General features: G+C 38.4%; 1 protein-coding gene across 3 annotated transcripts in view; it reads left to right on the forward strand.

The window, feature by feature from the left end:
• Positions 1 to 16953, forward strand: part of CEP83 (centrosomal protein 83) — a 134505-nt gene that overhangs the window by 20447 nt on the left and 97105 nt on the right. The window contains exon 1 of one of the 3 annotated variants that reach the window (XM_045084842.1): positions 9994 to 10014. The exons of the other annotated variants lie outside the window; for them this stretch is intronic. The gene's annotated coding sequence lies outside the window, so the exon portion shown is untranslated. Of the gene's footprint in view, positions 1 to 9993; positions 10015 to 16953 lie in introns of those variants that run through there. 3 annotated transcript variants of the gene reach the window in all.

A 16953-nucleotide genomic window follows, 5' to 3' on the forward strand; every position in this document is an offset into this window, starting at 1 on the left:
GTGAGGTCTGCGATCAGTACTTCGCCAAAGGGGGTTGGTGAATTCTTGAGCCCCTTAGGGAGGTGTGTCTAAGTTGTTTGCATCTGATGGCCCACATCGGGTTTAGTCCATTCAAAGACAACTAGTGGCTGGCTCTGGGGAGCTAAGCGGAGACAGAAGAAGGCATCCTTCAGGTCCAGGCAAGTGAACCATCTGGCTGATCCCGGGATTTGGCTGAGGAGGGTGTATGGATTTGGGACCATGGGGTGCAGAGGCATGGCCACCTTCTTGATGGCCCGCATGTCCTGAACTGGTCGGTATCCCACTCCTGGTTTCTTGACTGGCAAGAGTCGGGGTATTCCAGGCTGATTGACACTCAACCGGGATGCCTGCCTCCTTTGAGTTTGGCTGGGTGTTCTTGGATGCTGATCTCAGCTTCTTGCGGAAGGGGATATTGCCTTTGTCTTTGGGGTTGGGCTCCCGGGATCAGTTCAACAATGATAGGGGCCCAATTCTGGGCTAGTCCAGGTGGGTTGTCCTCAGCCCATACTGTAGGAAAGGCAAGTCTGAATTCCGGCGGGCTGTTCGCTTGTGCCCGAGCACAAAACAACTTTCATTCTTCTTCTCTTGGCATGGTGGTCGCTAGTACCAAAGACCCGCCTCTTCTTGTCTTGGGTTTAATCAGAGGCTAGTATGCCTGGTGGGTTCAAAAGTTATTTGAGCCCCGAGCTTAGAGAGTTATGTCTCTGCCCAGGAGGGAGATAGGGCAATCAGGCAAATAAAGGAACTCATGTCGGACCTTGTGACCTCTGAGTTCACATTGTTGTGCTTGGCAGGAGGGTTGCTGTATTGCTTTCATCCCAGTGGCTGCAATGATAGTCGCAGTTCTTGTGCCAAAGGGGGCCACCAAGGAGGGGACAACAGAGTGTTTGGTCCCAGTGTCAACCATGAAAGTCATTGATTGGCCCCCTACTTTCATTCTCACTGTGGGCTCATGAGGGCCAAAGAGGAATGAGCCCGGTTCCCTACTTCTGCCAGGCCTATGAGGTCCTCTTCTTGTAGGAAGAGGCTGGGCTTTGGAGCCTTTCCTCTGTCGGGACATTCATTTTTCCAGTGTCCCTTTTCCTTACAGCAGGCACACTGGTCTTTTGCCAAGGGGCTTCTGGGCTTCCCCCCTTTTGGTGGAGGGAGCCTTCCTGTCTTTGCATTGTCCTTTTCCCTCAGGGACGAGGAGAGGAAGCTGACTTTTTTCTTCATTTTCTTTTCTGCTTCCCTCTCGGCTGTGACCTCTCTGTTCATGAAGAAGTTATCAGCAACCTCTGTTAGCTGGGTGATGTTCATCCCTGCAAATCCTTCCAGTTTCTGGAGTTTCTTCCTGATGTCTGGGGCGGCTTGAGCCATGGAGGAGGGGTTTACCGTTTGTTGGCTGTACCGTGCCTCGGGGCTGAACGGAGTGTACACCTGATAGGCTTCACACAGTCTTTTGTAGTAGTCCCCGGGGGACTCCCCTGGTGTTGAGTGACTGTGGATACCTGGCCATGTTCGTGGTTTCTTTGCTGCTGCTTGGGTTCCCTGGAGGAGGGCTTCTTGGTATCGGCGGACATGGGCCTGTCCTTCATCCTTGTTCAAGCCCCATGTGGGGTGCTCCTTGGGTGCTGCTGTTCTAGCCCAGGCAGCAGAGTCAATAACTCCCACTGGTGCGCATTCCTCTAGGGTACTGTGTGTTCTGTAATGCTTTCTGGGATTTTCAATGGCATTGCATTGATTTTGGGAGAAATGAACATCTTAACAGTATCTTAACAATCAGGTTACTATCTGATCCATGCATATGGCATAATTTACTATTAAACATGCTTTTTAAAAAAATCCCATTTTCCTGTAATAAATAGCATGCTGATGTAAGCACCGTGAAGGCAGGGTGTCTTCCACTTCTAGCTGGCCCTTGGAATGTACTCAGTAAATATTCACAGAATGATAAATGAAGGTGATCCCTCAACACAAACGTTGGTACGCATACCTGATTAGTTTCTTAAAATTAATTCCTACATGTGGAAGTGCTAGGTCAAAGGATCTGTTCATTTTTTTTTTTTAAAGATTTTATTTATTTATTTGACAGAGAGAAATCACAAGTAGATGGAGAGGCAGGCAGAGAGAGAGAGAGGGAAGCAGGCTCTCTGCTGAGCAGAGAGCCCGATGCGGGACTCGATCCCAGGACTCTGAGATCATGACCTGAGCTGAAGGCAGCGGCTTAACCCACTGAGCCACCCAGGCACCCCGGATCTGTTCATTTTTAAGGCTTTTGGCTACCATACTGTACCCAGAATTTTTTTCAGCTGCAATATGTTGATGGATAATTGTTATAAGGCATGCATAATTGATTTGCAAACATTGTTCTTGGTTACATTCCTCCCCATCTCTGAAATTACACTGTAAGGCTGCCGGAAAGTAGGATTCACATCAAAGGAATTTTATGGTTTGCTTTTGTCATTAACTAATTTTTAAAAAAAGATTTTATTTATTTACTTGAACAGATATCAGTAGTAGGCAGAGAGGCAGGCTGGGGTGTGTGTGTGGGGTAGTGGTGGAGAAGACTCCTTGCTGAGCAAAGAGCCTGATGCAGGGCTTGATCTCAGGATCAAGAGATCATGACCTGAGCGGAAGGCAGGGGCTTTGACCCACTGAGCCACCCAGGCATCCCTCACTTACTAATTTTTAAAAGAACATTTTATTTATTTGACAGAGAGAGCACAAACAAAAGGAGGGGGAGGCAGAGGGAAAGGTAAAGTAGGCCCCTTTTTGAGCAAGGACCCACTGCATGGCTCATTCCTAGGACCCTGGGATCATGGCTTGAGCTGAAGGCACACACTTAAACGACTGAGCCACCTAGATGCCTCATTGTTTGTTTGTTTGTTGTTTTGCCAAAAGCCTTTTTAATTAAAACCTTTCAGTGGAAATACACTTACTTTCCATTTTGGAGATGGTGAGAAGGATATGAAAAGTTTGATTCTACTCAGGGCATTCCTGTTTGTTGTTGTTGTTTTTTTAATTTCTTTTAATTTTTCATTTTTAATTTTTTATAAACATATAATATATTTTTATCCCCAGGGGTACAGGTCTGTGAATCGCCAGGTTTACACACTTCACAGCACTCACCAAAGCACATACCCTCCCCAATGTCTATAACCCCACCCCACTTCTCCAAACCCCCCTCCCCCCAGCAACCCTCAGTTTGTTTTGTGAGATTAAGAGTCACTTATGGTTTGTCTCCCTCCCAATCCCATCTTGTTTCATTTATTCTTCTCCTACCCACTGAAGCCCCCATGTTGCATCACCACTTCCTCATATCAGGGGTATCATATGATAGTTGTCTTTCTCCGCTTGACTTATTTTGCTAAGCATGATACGCTCTAGTTCCATCCACATTGTCGCAAATGGCAAGATTTCATTTCTTTTGATGGCTGCATAGTATTCCATTGTGTATATATTCCACATCTTCTTGATCCATTCATCTGTTGATGGACATCTAGGTTCTTTCCATAGTTTGGCTATTGTGGACATTGCTGCTATAAACATTCGGGTGCACGTGCTCCTTTGGATCACTACGTTTGTATCTTTAGGGTAAATACCCAGTAGTACAGTTGCTGGGTCATAGGGCAGTTCTATTTTCAACATTTTGAGGAACCTCCATGCTGTTTTCCAGAGTGGTTGTACCAGCTTACATTCCCACCAACAGTGTAGAAGGGTTCCCCTTTCTCCGTATCCTCGCCAGCATCTGTCATTTCCTGACTTGTTAATTTTAGCCATTCTGACTGGTGTGAGGTGATACCTCATTGTGGTTTTGATTTGTATTTCCCTGATGCTGAGTGATATAGAGCACTTTTTCGTGTGTCTGTTGGCCATCTGGATGTCTTCTTTGCAGAAATGTCTGTTCATGTCCTCTGCCCATTTCTTTCTTTTTTTTTTTTTTTAAGATTTTATTTATTTATTTGACAGACAGAGATCACAGGTAGGCAGAGAGGCAGGCAGAGAGGCAGGCAGAGAGAGAGAGAGAGGAGGAAGCAGGCTTCCTGCTGAGCAGAGAGCCTGATGTGGGACTCGATCCCAGGACCCTGAGATCATGACCTGAGCCGAAGGCAGCGGCTTAACCCACTGAGCCACCCAGGCGCTCCTCTGCCCATTTCTTGATTGGATTATTTGTTCTTTGGGTGTTGAGTTTGTAAAGTTCTTTATAGATTTTGGACACTAGTTCTTTATCTGCTATGTCGTTTGCAAATATCTTTTCCCATTCTGTCAGTTGTCTTTTGATTTTGTTAACTGTTTCCTTTGCTGTGCAAAAGGTTTTGATCTTGATGAAATCCCAATAGTTCATTTTTGCCCTTGCTTCCCTTGCCGTTGGCGATGTTCCTAGGAAGATGTTGCTGCGGCTGAGGTCGAAGAGGTTGCTGCTTGTGTTCTCCTCAAGGATTTTGATGGATTCCCTTCTCACATTGAGGTCCTTCATCCATTTTGAGTCTATTTTCGTGTGTGGTATAAGGAAATGGTGCAATTTCATTTTTCTGCATGTGGCTGTCCAATTTTCCCAACACCATTTATTGAAGAGGCTGTCTTTTTTCCATTGGACATTCTTTCCTGCTTTGTCGAAGATGAATTGACCATAGAGTTGAGGGTCTATTTCTGGGCTCTCTATTCTGTTCCATTGATCTATGTGTCTGTTTTTGTGCCAGTACCATGCTGTCTTGATGATGACAGCTTTGTAATAGAGCTTGAAGTCCAGAATTGTGATGCCACCAACGTTGGCTTTCTTTTTCAATATCCCTTTGGCCATTCGAGGTCTTTTCTGGTTCCATATAAATTTTAGAATTATTTGTTCCATTTCTTTGAAAAAGATGGATGGTACTTTGATAGGAATTGCATTAAATGTGTAGATTGCTTTAGGTAGCATAGACATTTTCACAATATTTATTCTTCCAATCCAGAAGCATGGAACATTTTTCCATTTCTTTGTGTCTTCCTCAGTTTCTTTCATGAGTACTTTATAGTTTTCTGAGTATAGATTCTGTGCCTCTTTGGTTAGGTTTATTCCTAGGTATCTTATGGTTTTGGGTGCAATTGTAAATGGGATTGACTCCTTAATTTCTCTTTCTTCTGTCTTGTTGTTGGTGTAGAGAAATGCAACTGATTTCTGTGCATTGAATTTATATCCTGACACTTTACTGAATTCCTGTACAAGTTCTAGCAGTTTTGGAGTGGAGTCTTTTGGGTTTTCCACATATAGTATCACATCATCTGTGAAGAGTGATAATTTGACTTCTTCTTTGCCGATTTGGATGCCTTTAATTTCTTTTTGTTGTCTGATTGCTGAGGCTAGGACCTCTAGTACTATGTTGAATAGCAGTGGTGATAATGGACATTCCTGCTGTGTTCCTGACCTTAGCGGAAAAGCTTTCAGTTTTTCTCCATTGAGAATGATATTTGCGGTGGGTTTTTCATAGATAGCTTTGATGATATTGAGGTATGTGCCCTCTATCCCTACACTTTGAAGAGTTTTGATCAGGAAGGGATGCTGTACATTGTCAAATGCTTTTTCAGCATCTATTGAGAGTATCATATGGTTCTTGTTCTTTCTTTTATTGATGTGTTGTATCACATTGACTGATTTGCAGATGTTGAACCAACCTTGCAGCCCTGGAATAAATCCCACTTGGTCGTGGTGAATAATCCTTTTAATGTACTGTTGAATCCTATTGGCTAGTATTTTGGTGAGAATTTTTGCATCTGTGTTCATCAAGGATATTGGTCTATAGCTCTCTTTTTTGATGTGATCCTTGTCTGGTTTTGGGATCATAGTGATGCTGGCCTCATAAAATGAGTTTGGAAGTTTTCCTTCCATTTCTATTTTTTGGAACAGTTTCAGAAGAATAGGAATTAGTTCTTCTTTAAATGTTTGGTAGAATTCCCCCGGGAAGCCGTCTGGCCTGGGCTTTTGTTTGTTTGGAGATTTTTAATGACTGTTTCAATCTCCTTACTGGTTATGGGTCTGTTCAGGCTTTCTATTTCTTCCTGGTTCAGTTGTGGTAGTTTATATGTTTCTAGGAATGCATCCATTTCTTCCAGATTGTCAAATTTGTTGGCGTAGAGTTGCTCATAGTATGTTCTTATAATAGTTTGTATTTCTTTGGTGTTAGCTGTGATCTCTCCTCTTTCATTCATGATTTTATTTATTTGGGTCCTTTTTCTTTTCTTTTTGATAAGTCGGGCCAGGGGGTTATCAATTTTATTAATTCTTTCAAAGAACCAGCTCCTAGTTTCGTTGATTTGTTCTATTGTTTTTTTGGTTTCTATTTCATTGATTTCTGCTCTGATCTTTATGATTTCTCTTCTCCTGCTGGGCTTAGGGTTTCTTTCTTGTTCTTTCTCCAGCTCCTTTAGGTGTAGGGTTAGGTTGTGTACTTGAGACCTTTCTTGTTTCTTGAGAAAGTCTTGTACCACTATATATTTTTCCTCTCAGGACTGTTTTGTTGTGTCCCACAGATTTTGAACCATTGTATTTTCATTATCATTTATTTCCATGATTTTTTTCAATTCTTCTTTAATTTCCCGGTTCACCCATTCATTCTTTAGAAGGATGCTGTTTAGTCTCCATGTATTTGGGTTCTTTCCAAACTTCCTCTTGTGGTTGAGTTCTAGCTTCAGAGCATTGTGGTCTGAAAATATGCAGGGAAAGATCCCAATCTTTTGATACCAGTTGAGTCCTGATTTAGGACCAAGGATGTGATCTATTCTGGAGAATGTTCCATGTACACTAGAGAAGAATGTGTATTCTGTTGCTTTGGGATGAAATGTTCTGAATATATCTGTGATGTCCATCTGGTCCAGTGAGTCGTTTAAGGCCTTTATTTCCTTGTTGATCTTTTGCCTGGATGATCTGTCCATTTCAGTTAGGGGAGTGTTAAAGTCCCCTACTATTATTGTATTATTGTTGATGTGTTTCTTTGATTTTGTTACTAATTGGTTTATATAGTTGGCTGCTCCCATGTTGGGGGCATAGATATTTAAAATTGTTAGACCTTCTTGTTGGACAGACCCTTTGAGTATGATATAGTGTCCAGATGCCTCATTGTTAACTAATTTTACTGGAACTGAGAGTTAGGAAGATGACCCAAAAAGTAGAAGATTATCCTCTTTCCTTCGAGGTACTTACAGTTTCTTTAAACTTACAGTTTCTTTAAAAAGATAGTTTACATAATTATAAAGCACTAGTGGAGAAAAGTGCAGATGTGATAGAATACAGAATAAATATTCTGAAGTAAGCACAAGGAAAGCAGAAATCAGTGGAGCAGAAAGACAGGGAGAACCTATTTATGTTTACTTTTAGAGTAACTATAAGCCCTGAAAGTAGTATCTTGATTGTTTAGACATAGGGTTTCACGTTAGTCTGATCTTGCTTTGTGGATTAATGGAAGAGATTTAAGAAGGTATTTTAATTTGGCATAACTATTTGAACACAGTTGTCAAGGTAAAAGTAAGCGACGTGTATGAGGGACTGTTAAGCATGCTTAACTTAATAGACTCTAGCAGAGGAGTGTTAGGAGGCAGCAAAATGAAATGTTTGCTTTTGTAGGGGGAGTTGGCTAATCCAAGGTTTTGAGTTTGAGAAGTTTAGCTTTGATCCAGTAAACAATAGGAGGATTATAAAAGTGCAATTATAGTAATGGACACAGTGTAGGAGAAGGATTGTCGTGGTGGATATTTGTAGGTTATATAAGAATGAGGAAAGACCAAAATCTGGCACATGTTTAGGAGGTTTCTCTTAAATCAAGTGTAAAATATTTGCGGTTTTGCTCTAGAGGGTGATGGCTCTAGAAATGAAGAAGAATGATTAAAATCAAGAGACAAACGAAGAAGAATCAGCAAGATTAATAATTTATTACTAACAGGAGTCGGGGAATGAGTTGTGTACTAAGAAATAAGGGGAGGATAGTGGTAATTTTTTTTTAAAGGAGGCAGATGGAAATTTGCAGTTAATGAATGTAATTCTTATGTTGAGCTTCCGTTGTGGATGGGACATGTGATTAGAGTGGGAGTTATGTGCTGCATTAGGAATGTGGGTGTAAATTTGAGTGTCATTCAAATAGGTGTAAAAAATGAAGTAGTCAGAGAAAACTTGACTTTTCTTATAGAGATGCATAGTGGATCAGAGATTCTCATGGTGACTGAGAGAAAGGGAACAAATAAAGGAGAGAGGTCAAAGAGATAAGAGGTGATCATGGTACTGTAGGTGCTGAGGGAGAAGAATATTTTGGAGATTCATAAAGGTGATTGTGTGCAAAGTGTATTAATAACCTTTCTTTATGTTTACTAGTGTTCAGCATGGTTTAGTAAACCAAGTCTTGATGAAAGATGATTGTAAGTTCTGTTAATTGGATTAATCAAGATTGAAATTTTTAATGTATTATCAATTGAGAAGAAAGGAGTAATGACAAAATTGTTTTCATAGTTCATAAACTGTATGTCAGTCAGTATTGTCATGTAAAAGGGTTGCCCCAGATTTCAAAACTAATTTTAGCTTAATTGAAAAGAATAATATAATACTTTATAGTTTGTAAGGTGCTTTACCCTATATAATATGATGTTATGTTTTTATGATTTTATTTATTTATTTGACAGAGATCACAAGTAGAAAGAGAGGCAGGCAGAGAGAGAGAGAGAGAGAGGAGAGGGGGGGGGGAAGCAGGCTCCCTGCTGAGCAGAGAGCCCGATGTGGGGCTCGATCCTAGGACCCTGGGATCATAACCGGAGCCGAAGGCAGAGGCTTTAACCCAGTGAGCCACCCAGGTGCCCATAATATGATGTTATTTAAAGTTTGTTTTTGTTTTTTTTTTGTCCTTAATTTTCTTTTCTTTTTTTTTTTTTAGATTTGTTAAGTAGTATCTGTACCCCACATGGGGCTTGAACTCAGAACCCTGAGATCAGGAGTCACATGCTCCATCAACTGAGCAAACAGGCGCCCCTTCATTTCTTTTTTTAAAAATTCAGTTTATTTAAACAATAAACACAGGTCATTCATTTTTCCCCAACCTTCATCTCCTGCCTCTGGTAACCACCAGTCTTTGGGGTTGGGGTGTCTTGTATGTCGGGGGTGGGGGGCACTTATTTTACTTATTCACTTACTTACTTCTGACTTACTTCACTTAACATAATGCTCTCACAGTCCTTCCATGTTACCACAAATGGCAAGATTTCATTCTGTTTTAATGGCTGAATAATATTCCATTGTGTGTTTTTGTGTGTCTGTATCAGTTTTCTTCTCCATTCATTTGTTCACGGATACTTAGGTTGTTCCTGTATCTTGGCCATTGTAAATAATACTACAGCACATGTCAGGGTGCTTTTATCTTTCCAGGTTTGCATTTTCATTTCCTTCTAGTAAATAGCAAGAATGGAATTGCTGGATAATATAGTAGTTCTATTTTTAATTTTTAAAGAGTCTCCGTTACCTTATTTTTCCAAATGGATTATGTTACATGTTAATTCCACCTCAGCATATGATCTTGGTCTCTGCTATTTTCCAAACCAATTTTATTTTATTTCTGGTTTAAAAATATTTTCCAAGGTAAGTTGTTGTTTAAAAAGCCTTACCACAAGGTGTCATTGTAACCTATAAAAAGAATTTCCATGTAAGTGTGTGCAATACCAATTTTTACATTTCCTTGTATTTTTAAGTCTATTTTTTTGTTCCATATTTTGCAGTTATCTTTATTTTGCAGTTAGGGTGTATTGTGAATCTCTTATATTAAAGGGAAAAATAGAGTAGTCGTGTTCTTGAGTTCACATATTTTTGCAAAAACATATGCTTTCCACCCACGAATTTCTTAAGAGTATGTTGCTATAGAGATGATTGTTTGAAGGAAAGAATGAGGAGGAGTTACAGGAGGTGGACATTTAAAGAACAAAATACTTATTTTATGTCTTTGTTCCTGACAGAGCAAGCTTTAGTGTTTATCCCTCTGCTGGTGAAATCCCTATGGAAGAAAGGTAGATATTTTGAGTGTTGTACTATGATGGTATTTGCGTTTACTAAGATGCTTTTGCAAAGGTTCCTTGCTTGATTCTTTTTTCATATGGAGGATTAGTGCTTGTAATCTTTGAAACAACCTTTCTTCACTTTAACGGGATTCCATTTTGCTTTTGCTTTTGCTTTTCTGATTTTCTGATTGGTCTTTTAACTAATATTAAAATAGTTTTTATTTTATTTTATTTTATTTTTTTGAGGGAGGGGGTATCAATATCTAACTACTAATTTATTTTACTGCTACCTCTAAATTTATTTTCAGGACCATCCCTGTTGACTGCTTGCTGCCGGTATTTCAGTTCCGATCTTTATCATTACTTTCCCAGCCTTTCCTTTTCTCTTAAGGTCTCCCCTCTACCCCACCCCAGTTTATTCTACAAACCTTGGATAACCTAGTTATTTTTCTTAAGTACAAATCTGAAATCACCCTATACTGTCCCTCATCCACCCACAAGCTTAAAACCTTTCATTGGCTGTTTGAGACCCGAGGAAAAACTTGAGTCAGTGTACATTGCATTGCCTTCAAGGCCCTGCCCTACCTCTGCAGGCTTGTCTGCTCCCCACCCCTTTATTCCCTACCCACACAGTTGTCTTCCATCTCCATGCCTTCCTTACTGGATATTTCTTCTCTGCTTCTTTCTTTATCTCAGGATTACCCTCTTTGTGACGTCTTCTTGACAACTTCTCTAGCAGAATTAGGCCTCTCTTTCCTGTCATCTATAAATACATTACATTGCTTTATACTTTATAAACTTTCCAAATTTATGTATTACTTAGAATTGGTAATATATGTACATGGCAAAAAAATTTTAAGTACAAAAAGAATTTAATAAATAGTAAAATTTTCTCTTACCCTTGTTCAGTCAGCAATTATTGGTTAACATGTATGTTTCACTGACCAACATGAACTCATTGAGGGCAAGGATTTTCATTTATTTACTACCGCATCCCTATACCTAACAGTGTCTAGCATTTAACAGACACTTAGAAAACGTCTGTAATCCTTTTTTTTTTTTTAAAGATTTTATTTATTTATTTGACAGAGAGAGATCACAAGTAGGCAGAGAGGCAGGCAGAGAGAGAGAGGGAAGCAGGCTCCCTGCTGAACAGAGAGCCCGATGCGGGACTCGATCCCAGGACCCTGAGATCATGACCTGAGCCGAAGGCAGTGGCTTAACCCACTGAGCCACCCAGGCGCCCCTTGTCTGTAATACTCTTAATATGGGCAAGCTCTTCCTTGCTAAGTCTGCCTGACTTGATGGTCTGCTTATTTCTGTATGCCCCTTAGAGCTCTCTTAGTATAAGTGGATCACTCAGTAAATATGGTGTGGTGACCTCTCCATTCAATAAATACTGATTGTTTAATTGCATTTTTTTTTTTAAGGTTTTAAAATCAATCTGTGTCATGAGAATGACTTTTATGTATTTCCCTTTTCTGGTTCTGAAAAATTTTATACTTTCTGGTAGATCCTCAAGGATGGAAAAGAGAATGTGTTAACTTGAGCAAAAATACATTACTTTGCTTTATGTAACTCATTTGAACTCATCAATTTTTTTTTCCTTTTTCCTTTTTTTTTTCTTTTATTTAACTTTTCAGACTAAGGCATAAAGTTCATGGAAATAATTCAGATTTATTTAAAAAAATAATTCCCAGGATAAGTTGTCAGATCAATAAAAGGGCTTCATTTTGTATTACAAGCTGTATGGTAGCTTTATGTGTTTCAGGTGTATGGGCCTATTAGCAAAGAAGCCTCTACAACTTGCACAAAGGTAGTAAGTACTGATAAATCTTTTGGAAAGTCCCATGTTATATTTAAGAGAGCCTACACTAAGAAACATTAAAATGAGTTTGAAGTATAGTTTAGGCAACAGTCATCTTTGTTTTTCTGATCAGAACTTTTCAGAGACTTGTGTAACTTATTTCTGAGGTTGACTGGTTACTATATCCTGTTTTCTAGAATTCTTTTGTATGAATTAAGCTGTACAGAGGCAGACAGTGCAATTATAAGAATAACATAACATTTTAATTCAGAGTGGTTGGTGGCTGATTGCTAGCCACTCTAATACATATCTTCTTCCCTTCCTCTTTCCTTGCCCTCCTGTTTCATTCTAAGTCACAATTACATTCTTAGGGCCTGGCACCTTACCAGGGTTTTGAAGGGTCTCTTCTCAGCTGCACTTGAGGTTTTGGCAGGGTGTCAAGTTGTGACATTTTTTGGTATACAAGATACCCTGGGATGGCTTTCCAAAGGCTGTTTCGGTGACTGTTGTAATATTCTTTCTGGATTTCAAAGGCATTGATTTCTAACATTTTGTTATAAGTGCAATGTAAGCCTGATGTAGTTCTCCTTAGACTTCTAATGTTTTTAAAAAACAACAATCACTTTAGGGGCATGTAGTATTTAAAACAATGTTTTGAAATGTTCAGAGGCATAGCATGTGCTTTTTAGTGGAGTGTGTTTTGGAAGCTTTCCATGAATATCAGCAGCTGTGCTTTTAGAATATTTTGAGTTTCCATCCTTTGGGGTAGACTTTGTACCACTACTTAAGAAATACAGCCCCTGTGCAAAGAAGATGTCATAGGTAAGTCTCTAGAGCTGGGACTAGTCAAAAGAAGTGATGGGAAGGACAAGTGGGTATGGTTATATGATAGTAAGAGCTGCAAGGTGAGGAAGATGAGGTATTTGGAGAGGGGTTGTGCTGAGTCTTTAAAAAAAAATTTTCACAGAGACTAGTTCATTTAATAAGTGCTCCTTGATTAACAGGCTGATCAAAGTAATCTGTTTAACCAGCCAATCTCCCTCCCATCTTTCCTTTCTCTGTAAAGAGTTTATTTATTTGAGAAAGAGTATGAGCTTGAGAGAGAAAGCACAAGTGGGAAGCGGGTTAGAGGGATTAGCAGACTCCCTGCTGAGCAGGGAGTCTGCTGTGAACTCTATCCTTGGCCTCTGGACTCTAGGATCAGGACCTGAGCCAAAGGCAGACCCTTAACTCACTGAGCCACTCAGGCACCCTGACCTTTCTTTTTTAAAAGTTTGTTTCAACCACGTACTTTTAAAAAAATTTGTGTTGTGAGTTCATTTGGTAAACTCTGTACAATAAGAGTTGTTTCTTTTATTATATCGTTTGAGTGCCTAATAACATTTCTATGTTTTGTAATTTATACATGTATGTTGACTGAAATCAGAAAAGCCTAATTATGGTAGGAATTTAAATTTTTGATAAAATTCTGTTTTTGGGAATAATAGAGAAAAAGGAAGCCAGTGTATTAGTTACCTGTAGCTATTGGAACAGATACTGACTGGGCTTAGAACAACAAAATTTATTCTTTCACAGCTTGGCTACCAGAAGACTGAAATCAAGGGCTGCACTTTCTCCAAAGGCTCTAAGGAAGAATCGTTTCCCTCCATCTTACAGCTCCGAGCATACCTTAGCTTGGGGCAGCATCTCTGCCTTTTTGGTCACATTGCTGCCACCTCTTCAGTCTCAAAACTTCCTCTGCCTCACTCTTAGAAGGATACATATGATTACATTTAGGGCCCACCCATACCCAAGATAAACGCCTCCTTTTAAATCCTTAATTTAATCACATCTATTGGCTATACAAGATAATATCCTTAGGTTACAGAGATTAGGAAGTGACATTTCTTCCTCTGGGCCAGCATTCAGCCCGCTACAGTCTGGAAGCCACAGTTATGAAAGTAGATGTAAAAATTTTTGGACCTAAAGCAGTGTTAGAATGGTGAACATAACTTTTTATACTTAACATAATTATTTATATTTAATTACATATTTAATTTAACATAATTATTTATATTTAATTATATATTGTATATTTAATTTATAATTATATAATATATAATTATATATTATATTGTATAATTATTTCTATATAACATGATTATTTTGATATTTTTGAGCTGATATTTTTGAGCTGATATGTGCCTGTGTTTGTTTTAGATGTGGGGTTATAAAGATGAGTAAGACCTGTTTCTTGCCCTGGAAGATGTTACACTGCATGTGTTATGCATACTAAAATATAGGATAGAAGACAGAATGGTTACCTAATTATGTTTGGGAAAGTCAGGAAGTACTTCATGGAAGAAGTTATGTGTTCCTCAACAGGGTTTTGAAGGCTGATGAGGAATTCACTAGAACAGATTACAGAGGGATAAGAAAAGGCCTTCCCCACAAGGAAATTAGTATGTGCAAAGACATGGAGGTAAAAAACAGCAGTATGTGCTCAGGAAGCTACAAGTATTGCATGAGATAAATTTTAAATTCGTATTTGTTTCTAGTATACAAATCACTATTATTTTACCAGTTGCAAAGTAAACATTCTTTGTTGCAAACATTTTTAAAGCACAGATCTTTTCCTAGATTGAGAAGATCTTTGGCCATTAAATATGGGAGTCGGGGTTGGGAAGTATTTCAGGGAAACGCAAATTGCAGCCATGATGTTAATCACTCTACATCCCTTAGAATGGCTAAAATTAAAAAGACTGTTAAAGTAATTAAACGAGGACACTCTTGGGCTGAGGTGGCTCTAATTCCTTTAGCCTTTGTGACCAAACCAGAGCCTAAGCCAGAATCCATGCACTCGAATTCATGAAAATGAATCTTAAGAACAACTAATCACAGCCAACTAAGCTTTCTTGATTAAGGCAACTCTTTAAGCTGTATATTCATCACATAATTTCCTTCCTTTACTTCCATATTTTCTGTATAAAAATCACTCCACTTAATCCTTTTGGTGGTGTGCTTCTAACCACTTTCACTCTGGCACTGATTGAAATTGATGTAGATGCTCAAATAAACTCTTGAAAATTTTGTTTCTCTTAGATAGGGATGTCCACTATCACCACTTTTATTCAACATAGTAAAGAAGTTCTAGCCACAGAAGTCAGAGAACAAAATAAATAAAAGTCATCTAAATCGGCAAGGAAGTAGTAAAACTTTCATTATTTGTAGATGCACATGATGCTATACATAGAAAACCTGAAAAAGTTCACCAAAAAACTGCTAACCTGATAAATGAGTTCAGTAAAGTTGCATGATACAAAATCAATATACAGAAATCTGTTACATTTGTATACACCAATGATGAAGCAGCAGAAGAAATTAAGGAATCAATCCCATTTATGATTGTACCAAAAACAGCTATCTAGGAGTAAAGCTAACCATATACACAATGGAACATCTATCTATCTATAAACCATATAATCAGTGGAATATCATTCAGCCATAAAAAGAAAGAAAGCTTGCCATTTGCAACAACATAGATGGATTTAGAGGATATAAAGCTAAGTGAAGTAGGTCAGAGAAAGACAAATACCTTATGATTTTATTCATATGTGGAATTTAAGAAACAAAGCAAATGAGCAAAAGAAAAATTTAAAAAGGCCAACCAAAAAAAAAAAAAAAAAAGACTCTGAACTATGGAAAGCAAACAGATTGTTACCAGAGTTGGAGGTTGAGGGGAATGGGTGAAACAGGTGAAGGGGATTAAGAGTATATTTATCTTGATGAACAAAGAGTGATATGTAAAATTATTGACTTACTGTATTGTATACTGAACCTAATATAACACTGTATGTTAACTACACTGGAATTTAAAGAAAGTGAAAAGCAGCTGGTGAACTTTTTAAAGAAGATGGTATTTTTTAATTTTTAAAAAGTTTTATGAGAGTTCCAGTTAACGTACAGTATGGTATTAGTTTCAGGTATAGAGTATAGTGGTTCAGCACTTCTATACATCACTGGTATTCATCACAACAGGTACACACAGGTAATTGGTTTTTTCAAATTTTCTGTTTCTTCCTAATTCAGTTTTAGGAGGTTACATGTTTCTAGGAATTTACCAGTTTTTTTTAGGTCGTCCATTTGTTAGTACATAATTTTTTTATAATATTCTCTTACAACTGTTTGTATTTCTATGGTGTCCCTTGTTATTTATCCCCTTTCATTTTTGATTTTGTTTATTTGAGTCCTCTTTGATTCTTTTACCTTTTTTTATGAGAGTGGCTAAAGGTTCATCAGTTTTCTTGATCTTTTCATTGAACTGACTCCTGGTTTCATTGATGTATTGTTTTTTTTTTAGTTTCTGTTTTCTTTATTTCTGCTCTAACCTTTACTATGTCATTCCTTCTACTCAGTTTGGGTTTTGTTCTTTTTCTAGCTCCTTTAGGTGTAAGACTGTTATTTGAGACTTTTCTTCCTTCTTGTGGTAGGCCTATACTGATGTAAACTTTCCTCTTAGAACAGCTTTTGCTGTATCCCAAAGATTTTGGATCATTTTTTTCTTTTTCATTAGTTCTCTATGTATATTTTATTTTCTCTTTGAATTCTTGGTTGACCCGTTGTTTAGTAGCATGTTATTTAATCTCCATGTATTTGTGCTCTCTCCAGATTTTTTCTTGTGGTTGTTTTATTTTTTCATAGTATTGTGGACAGAAAAGATGCCTGGTATGAATTTAATCTTTTTTAATTTGTTGAGACTTGTTTTATTATATTATGTGACCTGTTCTGGAAAATGTTCTGTTCCAGAGAATGTGCACTGGAAAGAACATGTATTCTGCTATTTCAGGGTTGAACGTTCTGAGTATATCTGAATTTATCCATGTGGCCCAGTGTGTCATTCAAAGTCTCCATTTCCTTGTCAATTTTCTTTTTGGAAGATCTGACGTTTGTGTAACTGGGTTGTTAAAATCCCCTACCCTTGCTGTATTACTATCCATTAGTTCTTTTCTATTTGTTATTAAGTGTTTTAATGTATTTGAGTGCTCCCATGTTGGGCTTATAAATATTTACAATTGTTATATCTTGTTGGGTTATCCCCTTTATGATGATATACTGTTTTTCTTTGTCTCTTATTAGTCTTTGTTTCAAAGTCTCTTCTGTCT

The sequence above is a fragment of the Mustela putorius genome, unplaced genomic scaffold, assembly GCF_011764305.1.
Source record: "Mustela putorius furo isolate JIRA1106 unplaced genomic scaffold, ASM1176430v1.1 tig00000788_pilon_pilon_pilon, whole genome shotgun sequence".
Classification (NCBI taxonomy): domain Eukaryota; kingdom Metazoa; phylum Chordata; class Mammalia; order Carnivora; family Mustelidae; genus Mustela; species Mustela putorius.